The sequence below is a fragment of the Orycteropus afer genome, unplaced genomic scaffold (assembly GCF_000298275.1).
Source record: "Orycteropus afer afer isolate SDZICR_OR568_19922 unplaced genomic scaffold, OryAfe1.0 scaffold00002, whole genome shotgun sequence".
In the NCBI taxonomy this organism is placed as follows: Eukaryota; Metazoa; Chordata; class Mammalia; order Tubulidentata; family Orycteropodidae; genus Orycteropus; species Orycteropus afer.
Window position 1 is genome coordinate 35,361,196 of NW_006921589.1, and position 10,492 is coordinate 35,371,687.

The following is a 10,492-nucleotide window of genomic DNA, read 5'->3' on the forward strand; positions in this document are numbered from 1 at the left end:
AAAAAAAAAAAAAAAAAGAATGGTGAAGGGGAGGAGTGTTGTGAATATCTGTCAGTGAAGGAGAGAACTATTGGGCTGTGGGCTTGGTGAGTTGAATACTTGAAATTGGTTTTGGAAAGACCTTGTTGGGGCAACAATGAGAGCAGAAGGGCTTAGGTGATAACAGTTAAGGGTTTGTAATGGGCCAGGTTCCATTATTTCTTAGTTTTACTCAAGCAGTGTGCTTTAGATTTTACACAATTTCAGATTCCCATTTGTCTTGCTCAGAAAGAAAATTAAAAACTCAAAAACAAAGATAGATGTAGTCCCTGATGAAGAATCCACAGAGCTGTGAAATGAGATATTTGGTATATAGACCAGGGAATATCCAGCTTATTTAATGTCTTGTAGAAACCAGCAATCAGATCTTGTTTTTTTCATCAGTTAAATAAAGATTATTATCTGCTCTTCCTCAGAGACAATTTACAAAGTTAAAAGCTGAAAAGCACTTAAATTCAAGCTAAATACTTAAAGCTCTTCACTATAAGTGCTGTGTAAGATGTTAGGACTAAAATGACAATTACCTAATGAAGATAGTTGTTTCATTAACTATGTGCCTGGTTGATGATGGCCATCCTTCTGCCCTTTGCAAGAATTTGAGATTTTTTGACCTTGGAGTCTTTGACTAAGGGAATAGACATTTATCTGGAGCTCTCTGGAATATAAGCCAGGCTACAAGTTCTAATATGGGGCTTTTGAAGCTGTCGCCTTTCTAAATTCCATATTTTGTAGTGATTTTGACTCTTGACTAATTCCCTATCAGACCATAAGCTCCTTGAAGGAACATCTGAGAGTCTCATTCAATTTTTGCCCTCCTCAAGGGAGCTCTGGTGGTGTAGTACCTAAGGCATTTGACTGCTAACCAGAAGGCTGGTGGTTCAAACCTACCAGCCACTCCTCGGAAGAAAGATTGAGCAATCTACTTCTGTAGAGATATCGCCTCGGAAACCCAAGGAGGGGTCATGATGAGTCGAATTGACTGGATGCAGTGAGTTTGGTTTTTTTTTGGGCAGGGTCATAAGCATAGGACCTTGAACGTAGCAGGTATTTAACAAATGAATTTATTTGAACATATGCACTTAGAACAGTTTGTATTTTTGCACACATTATATCGTGACTAATGTCATTTGCTTGTCTGATTCTCGATTGAGTAGGCAAGAGTTAACTACAGGAAATCTTTGCTTGTTTAATTCATATTACAAATGTCCTTAGCAAACTGTAATGTTATTTTTCCTTTTTCTATTAGTTCTTGGGCAAAATATTTAACAATAGTCAGTCAACTCTACTTAAAGGGATAGTGACATCTTTATTGAGTACAAATTAGGGACTATTTGTATAGCCTGAGAAAACGCCCTTTGAGATTTATCCAGCTAGTTTATTGAGCCTTATTCCTTAAATAATAACCTAAAACATTTAAGTCCTTTAAAGTCAGTGAGAATGGCCAGCAGAAGACTATGAATCATGGATCGATTGTTTCCTTGATTAACTTTTCTTGAAGAGATTGAATTAAGGAATTAATACCATAGAATATCATCTGGCAAAAGTAGAGTTCTCCTAAACAATAATGTTATGTTTCTGAAATGTGATTTTTTTTTTTTTTTTTTTTTGGTATCATGTACTGAATTCACCTCCAAAACCACAGTTTCAGATTCAAATAAAGAATAAAATAAAGATATTACTAGATATAAGTAGCTTTAATCTATACAGAAGATTTTAGGAATATTTGAAATTATCAATGATATCAAAATGTGGTCGAGTTGGGAAGTAACGGGACAACAGTGCTCCAGTGCAGTGTTGAGACTGCAGTAGGGCTGAAGGTGGGTAATGCTCACTTTTTCCATGGAACATAATGGGTCCTGTGAGCTTTTACTGCCGAAGGAGCAGAAGTGTCCAGATTCAGGTTGCTTTATGGTAGATATATATGTTTCTGTGGAGTTTAATGTGATGGAAAAAGGAAGTTGATAATAAGGGGAAAATACACCTAAGAAAGCCAGTCACACGGTATTATCACAATGCCGACTGGTACCCATAGCTTATGGAGCTGGAAGCATTTTCCTTCCAAGCCTGGTTTTATTAGGAGTTAACAAGTTGGCTCTGAATATCTTGCTCTAGGCAGAGACTTTGCAAGCAAATTCTCAATCCAGAAACAAATTTTCTTTAAAAAATTTAAAGAAAAAAAATCTTTAAGTTTGGTAGTCCTAAAATACTTAGCTTTTTTTTCCTCTCCTTTTGCCCCTTTGGAGCTCTGGTGGCATAGTGCCTAAGGCATTTGACTGCTAACCAGAAGGCTGGTGGTTCAAACCTACCAGCCACTCCTTGGAAGGAAGATAGGGCAATGTACTTCCATAGAGATAATGCCTCAGAAACTCAAGGAGGGGTCACTATGAGTCGAATAGACTCAACAGCAGTGAGTTTTTTTTTTTTTTTTCCCTCCCCTTCAGCCCTTTCATACTCCTTGTATTTTCTTTAATATATTTTGTGAACTCTTTTGGTAATAGTGTTATTTTTTTAAGATGTGAGATTATATCTGATAAATAGATACTGCATTAGTTTTGACTCCCACAAACATGTCTGTATGTGTTTGTGTTAACAGTAAATGGTTTTTATATAACAAATTGACTTTGTACCTGCAGTTATCATCTAGGAGAGAATCAGTTAGAAGTATTTTCAGTAAATGGGCATATGCAATATTGGTGGATGAGATGCTGTTTTAATTTGCCAGAGAAGTTAGTGTTATGTTTATATTAAAAAGCACCCGAAAACCTCTTGGACAGTCTTTGAGTGGAGAGTAGAGTTGTTTAGCATTAATTGTAGCCTATCCCACAGAGAGGAGTAAAAGTAAATATTGGGTTGAACCATATGAAATTTCCATTTTTGTAAGTCAAAATTGTGTATCGTCAATTTTTTATAGTTCAATCTTACGTGAATTTATTGTGATTTCTGCAAGTTCACAGGTTATTACCATGTAATATGAGTATTCTTATCCCATTTTATTTCTTGTTGGTTATTTATTTTCAAAGAAAGACTTTGCATTTACAGAGTTTATAAAGAGTGCTTGCATAAGCACTCTGTTGTGTGATTCATGTCTTTCATCAGTCAGATGAGAATCCATGCTGATCACAGTCATTTCTGGATCAAAATTCTTTTTTTCTTTTCTTTCTTTCTTTTTTTTTGCCACAAGCAAAATAAAAGAATCAGGGAATTCATGAAGATTAATGTAGTCAGTATGAAATTATATTGCCCATTACTAGAATGGATTGCTAATAACTAATTGATGAAATGGGAATTAAGAGAAATTACATTTTTTTATCACCAAATAGAAATGTATTTGAAATCATAGGCAAGTATGATAGGCCCATCTATGTGTACCAAGCCGTTCAATTGTCTGCACCAAATGTATGGATGGAGTTTTTGAAAGCTAGTATTGCTTAGTATTGAATCTCTAGAGGTGGCTTTGTTTCTGATGCAGTAGTTGATTAATAAATATTTATCCTATGAATTAAAAATGGAACAAACAGATGTGAACAACCTTATTTTAGTGATGAAGCTAATTTGACTGTTGGGGAATCAATTATTCCATCATTTTTTAGAACTGGTCAACTTTTCAGTCCATGTCACATGAAGAAATCTTACAAGAGACATCAAATTGAGTCCCCACCATCCAGACAAGTCATCTGACTGGCCAGCCACTCATCTTATCATACATGCATGTATAGGCCATGTGTGCATGTATACACACACTTGGGGCTAGAAAACAGGACTTACAGGTCATAAATATGCTTAACCCTGGTCCAAACCCTGAAACTATTAACATCATATGCTCCAGCTTTGGGAAGTTTAGCATAAATAGTGAACATAGGCTTTAGGGCCTTAAAGACATAAGGTTGAATTTAGATGTTTACATTAATAGGTTTGTGGCATTAATTTCTCTGAGGTTAAGTCTCTTCTATAAAGTAGTGATAACAAGAGCTATGTTATACATGTATTGCACACATACAATGTTGTGAGAATTAAATAACAGCCATCTGTACAGAGTTTAGCTTAGTGCCTCAGCTCTTATATAAATGGTGGGACTTGGCATTACCTGAATGTTTACACAGTTTGAAAGAGATATATTAGCAATACAGATGAATATTTCTGCGCTTATAAAACTTTTGTTGAAAGGAAATCCATTAAGATGCACTTTTGAAACATTCAGGTCTAGAGAATTTTACTTTGAATTATGCAGAGAAAGTTATGCACTGGCCATGTGGTTTGTTTATTCTCTCCAGGAGGCTGAAACCAGCAACCCTAACCACTTTGGATATTCCTGAATATTTACCTACTTTTGGGCCACTACACCCACTCCTCACTTACTGACGTTGTTAGGTTCTGAAGACCAGGTCGCTCTGTGAAAATCAGCATTATGCTGATTAGAGGATGACTACCTCATTGTGCACTGCCAGGTTTCATCATTCCATAACTGTCAGACCACTGAGAATCATGGCCCAGCCCAGGTGACATATAACCTTACCTGTCACAGCCAGTGTTACTCTTGCCTCACACCTTTGCGTTCATTACTACCAGATGTACGTTGTTAATGTGCACAGTAGTGTGAAGAATAGATTTTTCCCTATTGTCATGAATGTGAAATGTTGAATAACAAGAGAGTCGATAAGTGTGGAGTGGGTGCATGTGACCTTGAACTATCTATCTAACTTCTCTGGTATTAGACAAGATCATTGTCTTTGAAATTGGGCTCCAGGGTATTGGGGTTGGGTGGGGGAGCAAGAAATGTGGGGTGGAGGTTTGGAAATCCAAGAATCCAAGAATCCAAGATATGCTCAAGAATATCTGTTTTCTATACTAAAAGGTTTGGATACTGCTTTGATATTATTCATTCTATTGGCAGCTTTTCCACCACAATATTAAAGGCAAGACTGTATTATCTTTGCAGAATCACTTCCACAGTGCTTTCTGAGGTTGAAGGAATCACAGAGAAATTGTGGTGGTCTTTTTTTTGCCTTGTATATAACCTTATTTTCTATCCAGGGTTTCCAGAAGGGGTTCTGGGGAATACAAGAATTTTATCTGATTAAAGAATCCATTAGCACTCATTCATGCTAATCCATTTATATTTGCATAAGCATCTTAATGGCTTAAGGAAAGATCCATAGACCAGAAATTGTGGAAATTTTAGATTGCAAAACCTTTTACCCAATTCATTGCTTCCCATCCATTATAACTATGAACAAACTCCAGAATCTATTCTACAAATGCAACAGTGTTAAGATTTGCATAAAAAAATTAGGATCATAGTTCTGGAAATATTATCAAACTTCTTAGCAGTATTAATAAGCTTGCAAGAGCACTACACAGCTACTGCTAGAGCCACTGTATGAGATTACAGTTGTGAGATTAAATATTGTCTTCCCCTTGGCAAGACTGAGGTCCACAGAATCTTAAGTTTGCTTAAGATCCCACTGCTATAAGAGTTTGGACTTAAACACAGCCCTCTAATGCCAGGTCCAAGCAATGCTTTTACAATGCAACACAATCCTCAATAAAAACTACAGTACATCATTGAGAAAATAAAAAAATGCTCATATACAAGTATAATGAATGTTCAGTAAGATTAGATCTTTGATGTCATTGAAGATCGTTGTGTGCCATTGAGTCGATTCTGACATAGGGACTCTATAAGACAGACTAGAACTGCCCCATAGGGTTTCCTAGGTTGTAATCTTTACAGGAGCAGATTGCCAAGCCTTTTCTCCTGAGGAGCAGCTGGTGGGTTCAAACCCCTGAATTTTTGGTTAGCAGCTAAACAGTTAACAACTGCACCACCAAGCCCCTTAAAGATAAGAGAAAAAAGGAAAGGTGTTAGTTTGAAGTGTCTAGTCTAATCTTAAAAGATAACAACATAAAAACAAAGACAATATAGCCCAGTAATTCTTAAACTTTCTCATGCCTAAGCATCACCTGGCAGTTGTAAATATCTGGTACAATCTCAGAAGTTAAGACTATAATTACTTTAGAACTTCTCCCAGCACCTAGACTGAGGAACACTTCAGCTCCACTTCCCTGACAGTTCCTCAGGCCACGTCCTGTTGGGGGACTTTTATTTGAAGCCGGGGTGTTATTCACTGCCCACTCCACAGTTCACCTTCGGGAACATTGTAGCAGTAGAATCAAGTTCACTGCTAATTAAATTGCAGCTCTGATTTGAAGCCCTGGAAGGAGTTGTGTTTTTAATGACACTTCCATAAGTGAGGATTTTGACTTCATCGTGAATATTTTCTGCTATGATTGTGAATCACTTTTACTATCAGTGGTGGCACTGCCTTTTGTCCTTCTCTCTTTTCAATCCTTTTACATCAATGCTGACTATTGCAGGGATAAAATGGACCCTTAGAGCCAAGGTCTTGTCTTTGGTCTTGGTTTAATGTAAGAAAGATTGCATGTGATGTTTTCCATTGCAGAATGAAAAAACAATAACACAAAACTAGGCTGTCAAGGGTATGTTTTACCCATTGCAATTAGTTTCCAATTAGAAGGGAAAAGAGAAGAAGAGGAAGGAAGAAAAGGAAGGGAGGGAGGGAGAGAGGGCAGGCAGGCAGGCAGGCACGCATGCACGCACGCGTACAAACTCACACATGCCCAGTTTCAATTTTCAGATGGAGTCTGGCACATTCTGATTGCTCATGAGTGGTAGCCCCGATAAAAACAAAGTTTTTCAAATGAGGCAAAATCTGTGCAAACAATTACTGAAATCACTTGCTGCCTTGGTCAGTGGAGAGGCAGTCTGTTGATGAGCATTTGATTCTTAACCATTTTTAAAGTTGGGAGGGTGATTTTTTTTTTTCTTCCTTCATTCTTAGGAGTGAAGAACCTGGCTTTTATTGGTATAGCTGTCACCAACTGAAAAATACATCAGGTGTCATTAGTCCTCTTGGGAGTCTTTGGGTGATATAAACAGTTAACACACTTGGCTGCTAACCAAAGGTTGGCGTTTTAAGTCCACCTAGAGGCGACTTGGAGGAAAGTCCTATTTCTGAAATCTATTTCTGAAAAATTAGCCATTGGAAACCCAATGGTGTGTAGTTGTACTCTGACACACATGGGGTCACCATGAAGCAGAATCGACTCTGCAGCAACTGGTTTGTTAGTCTTAAAGGCAAAATTTAAAAACTGGTAGCCCATGGACTGAATCTGGTCTTCAGAAATATTTTGTTTGGCCTTTATTGTGTTTTAAAAATAGGATTTATTGTCAGCAGGTAAAAATGAGAAGATTTCATGTAAAAATCCTATTCTTCATTTCCTTGGGGGAAAAAATATCTGAAGAGATGATTATACCAGAAAGGCAGAATTTGATTGGGTAGGGTAGCAGCTGCTCCCTTTAGACCAGGAAGCTTTTTGCTCACTCTACCTGATATGCCTATAGCTGGCTACTTTTGCTTTTGTTAATTACCTGAATATACAGACAGTTGCACTTGCAATTCTTTCATTAAGATTTACTTAATACATCCACTCCTTACTTATCAACATGGTTAGGTTACAAAGACCAGGCCATTATGCAAAAATCAGTGTTATGAGAAAATGGAGGATGACCACATCAGATCACAAAATGGAGAATGACTATATCATTCCATAACTGCCAAACCACTGCCAAATTGACACATAACCTTAACCATTACAGCCAGTGTTATTCTTGCCTAACACCTTGGCATTCATTACTGCCAGACATACATCATTAATTTGCAATATAATTGGATAGTAAGATTTTTTACTGTTGTTGTAAATGTGAAAAGTCAGATAATGAGATGGCTGGTAAGTGAGGAGTAGGTGTGGTTAATACTTAATGGTGTTACTGACATGTCTCTAAGGGTGCTTTTCAGTCACTGTGCTTAACTACATGAAATTATAAGAAGCTGGGAACTCTTACAAAAAATAAGCAAGAATTATTATGTATAAGCTTAAAGGAATATGAGCTGACATTATTCTGATTTTTATTGCACCGATTTATATAGGTTTCATTGAGTTCTGATGTTTATCCTGAATTGTGTGCATAATTATGACTACCTCTGAGAATAGAGTGTTTCTTATTAATGCTGTGATTTAGATATATCTCCAGAAACTGAGCTCACTCAAATGTAATTAAACGGTTGAAAAATTAAAATACTGAAATTTTGGAAAATTAGTATTTGGTCAGAGCAGGCCTGCTAGAAGATGATGGCTCTGTGCTCCTTAAAAGAAATGGTTAAAACTTTCACTTTTTAAGTACCTGAAAACAAATACAGTTTATTATTTGTCTTTACTTTGGCTGCATTAAAAAGCAAGTAAACAGAAGTGAACCAAATGTCTACCTTAGGCCAAGTGTTTCTGCCTAAAAAGTATGGCTTTGCTGAGAAAGCTGTTCCTGGTCTCTATTTCTTTGAAGAAGGAAATTATAATAATAATAATAATTTTTGATCTGTGAAAACTGTTCTAGCTTACCTTATCTAAAGGCTTTTAACCATTTACTTGGTTGGATTTTAAGAATGTATACCTTAAAGTTTAATTAATACAATGATTGAAAAATGTTTGCTTTTGGAGGATAAGATTAAAATAATTTGTTCACCTTGAACCTTAGGAAGGAAAGGTGACATATAGCCAAATGAATTATCTTGAAGGGATTAAGTTAGAAATTGAACCTTTAAAGAAGTTTGAAATAAACTTTTGACTTATTTGGGAGTTCACAGGAAAGTTAAGAAAGCATTCAGTTTTTTTTTAGGAAAGCAGGAAAAAATACTGCGTATGTCTGAATACATGGTGATCTCAAAATAGGGATGTTCACTGATTATTTCAGTGACAAGTTTTGAATAGATAAACTTCTAAATGTATAAATAAAATGGCCAAATACTTATATTTTTAAGTTCTTAATTTAATTCCAAATATATTTTTAAAAATCACATATTATATAAAATATTAATTTAGAAATAGCTACCTTTACTGTTCACTGATTGATTTTATTCTGTGATTTAGCACCAGTATCTTTGTCATCACTAAACCCACAGTTTTGAGTCAACTTGCCCAGTTTTCCAGCACATGTCACTTCTGCCTAAATTGTTTGAGATTTAGTACTTTTTGATTCAAGTATGATGCTGTCACTGTAAACTATTCCAAACTAAAGGCACAATTTTCATAATTAGAGAATAGTTGTTTTTAACAAATTTGTGCTATAGGTGAATAGATTTGATTTTGAGCATATAATTGGCCAATGTAGTGCTTTTAAAGGTTAACTTTAATAGGCTTTTGCATAGTAATATCCAGCATTCATAATTGTAGAAAATAATTACTAAATATATATGAAATTTTTCCTTAAGAACTGATTTACTAAATATTACATCTGTAACTATTCAGAACTAGCAATGATTGAAGTTGCTTCAGCCTAGTGTGTGTTGTTGTCTTTTTCCAAACAAAATTCTGTTTTACAAAATAAAGTAATGGAGAGACTTAGATAAGGATTTGGTGAGGCAGAAACTGTTTCTCTGAGCAATCGTCTTGGGGGAAGAAAAAATCTCCCTTATATTTGGACATGTATGATCCTTGATCCTTGCTTTCTTCTCCTTTCCCTTTCCAAGGCTGTTCTTTAAATCTGTAATAAAGTGTAATAATGCAGATAACCTGAGGAGAGGAAACACTTTTGTAACTGCAAGTGGCAGTGATAGGATCAATTTTATAAGATTTTTTCTTAGTATCATTCCTTAGGGCAATATTTCTATGAAAAAGATAGCAAGTGAATACATAGATGGATGAGCTCTGGTGGCGCAGTGCCTAAGGTACTTGACTGCTAACCAGAAAGCTTGTGGTACAAACCCACAAGCCACTCCTCAGAAGGAAGGTTGGGCAATCTACTTCCGTAGAGATACCTCCCCAGAAACTCCAGGAGGGGTCGCTATGAGTTGGTTCCGGCTCAGCAGCAGTGAGTTTGTTTTTTGTTTGGTTTTGCATATTTGTATTAAGGTGAGATTTTTATTAGAAGATAACAGTTTGGTGGGAATTCTGCCCTTGTCATTTCCAGATAACCATGAGCTACATTATTAATCACAAATTACAGAACATGAGGACAGCTGGTGCTTTTATAAGAGAGAGTGATGAGGTAGATGATAGAGCTTGGCAATATGAGAGGATTTAGAATTTGTGATAGTTAATTGTCCTGGCTACTCAATAAAATACCTACTTTTAGGATGGAGCTCTGGTGGTGTAGTGCCTAAGGCACTTGACTGCTAACCAGAAGGCTGGCAGTTCAAACCTACCAGCCACTCCTCAGAAGGAAGATTGGGCAATCTACTTCCATAGTGATATCGCCTCAGAAATCCAAGGAGGGGTCTCTATGACTCATGACCGACTCGACAGTACATAACAACAACAACAACATATAAGCATCTAAAAATTTCCCAGTACTATATTGACAATGCCATCTGTCAATTTG

General features: G+C 36.3%; 1 protein-coding gene across 1 annotated transcript in view; it reads left to right on the plus strand.

Moving 5' to 3' along the window:
- The window catches only part of SATB2 (SATB homeobox 2), a 207,994-nt gene that overhangs the window by 117,309 nt on the left and 80,193 nt on the right, over nt 1-10,492 (plus strand). The gene's annotated exons all lie outside the window — the stretch shown is intronic.